We start from the raw sequence: 2,339 nt of genomic DNA, 5'->3' as shown, positions 1-2,339 counted from the left end.
TGGTGCACGTGGCCTGGGCCGCACGGTCCCTGCGCCAGGCTTCCCTTCGCCAGGACACAGCTGACATTGCTCAACAGTCTCGGTAACTAAATAATAGTCACGAAAATATTCTTCCATCGGCATATATTTTGACTCCAATATTAACTGTGTCCAAATGGTCTTCCAAAAGTCTTTGGTAAGAATCAAATCCCAAGAAACATAGAAAAAGTTCTTAGACAACCATGAAAGGAAATGTTTCAGTTCCTTCTGAGCTTGAATTAAGCTAAAATTTACAAATTGTTGTTCAAGAATCTTTTCAAGTTTAAGATAAATGTCCATATGCGGCTCGGAGAGCCAAGAGTCCTTCCATGGTTCCTCCATAGTTTAGAGATGGAACAGAAAAACAAGAAGAGAAATCCAGAGTTTACTCACAAATCAGTCGCTGTCCATGGGGATCAGCGACCGTTCTGCTTGTGTTATCCACCATTTGTTACAGTGCAGATACTGCAACACGTGTATCAATCAACGAGGCCCGTGGGAAAGAAATATCTATGGACCGATTCTTGGTAGATGTTTCAGAGATGTTTATTTCTCCAGCTGCATGGCCGGGATCTGCCAAGGAACTGCGGCAATCCCGGGACCCGAGGGTCCTTGCCCGTGCAGGGGAACCCAAACCAACCAGTGGGGAACGAGGCTGACCAGGGGCAGGGAAACCCCGTGCCTCCCCCCGGGGCCCCTCTCCCAGGACCCCACAGCAGGGGGGAGGCCCCCAACAGGTGAGGAGCTGTGATCATCACAGGGCAAGCTGGATACCCCCTGAGGATCCCCCTCACCAAAGAGGGACTGAGGATGATGACTGTGTGCAGTCCGCGGCTGCAGGTGAAATTGGGCTGTCAGGGGCTGTGTCAGAGAAACAGCTGAGCTCGTTTTCAGTGCTGACCTTGAAGGCTGCATGCAGGTGATGCACAGACATGTATGCGAAGGGCAGGCAGCAGGGAAAGGCTCAAAGAAATGGTAGGGCTTACAGGAGCCATTTCGCCTTCCTTTGTTTACTGGTCCCAATGTGGACTATTGTCCTGAAGTAATGGGCAGTCGCTGCTCAGAGGTAGTGGTGAGGCACATCCATCTCCAGCAGAAGGTGAGAAGACTAATCTGCCCTGGAAAAATGACCACCTGCAATGAATAGTAGCTGGGGATGACAGCCTGTTGCAGCCTTAGTCATGTCAGTCTGCTAGAAAATCTCTGCTCTTGCATTACACCTTAATGTACTTAAGGACTGCGGTAAAATTTATGCCTTCTTACCTGCAGCATTTTCTAGTCTTCTGAGTTTGTCACTTCAAGGTGCTGCTTTTTGCTGTTTGTGTAAGTAAGTTAAAAACAGTGAGAACATGTAATTAAGCCTGCATTCAAACTGTGCAAGGGGTAGAGGTAGCACAGAACAAGCGTGCAGGCAGAGATGTCTAACAAGTGGTCAGCTGCAGCTTTAGCTGCATGCCAGACATCGCTGGAAAAGACTTTCCAGCCAATTACAGCACACGAGAGAAGGTCTGAGCTTGGGCAAAGAGCTAGAAATCAAAGTCCTAATTTCCTGACTCTATGATGACTGTGAGTCATAGCAAGTTTGGAAAAACTCTATTCTTGTCTCTCCATAAGCATAATAATGCTACGGAGCTTGTTGGTGTTCAAAGTGTTAAAGAGATGTTTAAGGAATTATATAAGTGATAGTTACTGTAAAGGCTCATGTAATCACTTCTAATCAGAACCATAACGTTTTCTCATTTGGCCTCAAACACAATCCTTTGAGATCTGTGTGTGTATACATATGTGTAAGTATGCAATAAATAAACTACTATGGTTCAAAAAAGCCTCATCTGGGCAATGACTGTGAGCAAGACAAAACTGGAAAGAATGAAAATGGCCAGAATCTTCCCTCCTCTCAAGCCGACAGATCTCATGCACTTGAAGAACAGACTTTTCTTTTTCTTACACTCTCCTCTTTAAAGACCAGTGATCTATTTCATCTGCCCCAAACAAAGGACTCTTGAAAGATATTCTCTGAAATTTATTTTCTCAACCCTGGGGCAGACAATTACTGCTGTTCATTCATGCTTTGCCTGTTTAGATATTGGAAGGATGCATGTACTTTCTGTCATTGCTACAGCATTCCCAGGGCAGGCAGCATGTTCCTGATTCGAGCTCTGCCCACCACTGGCTGTGGAGTCAGCAAGCCAAACCTTGTTTAGGTGCTTACAGAAGCAAATGGTATCTTTACTACAAGCTGATACCTGACCAGTGTGATGCCTCTCAGGGTCTGATCTGCAGTCAGTGAGATGGGAAAATCTAGTAGGAAAACGGATACG

Source organism: Corvus brachyrhynchos, unplaced genomic scaffold (genome assembly GCF_000691975.1).
Source record: "Corvus brachyrhynchos isolate BGI_N302 unplaced genomic scaffold, ASM69197v1 scaffold237, whole genome shotgun sequence".
In the NCBI taxonomy this organism is placed as follows: domain Eukaryota; kingdom Metazoa; phylum Chordata; class Aves; order Passeriformes; family Corvidae; genus Corvus; species Corvus brachyrhynchos.
Note: the sequence above shows the minus strand (reverse complement) of the source record.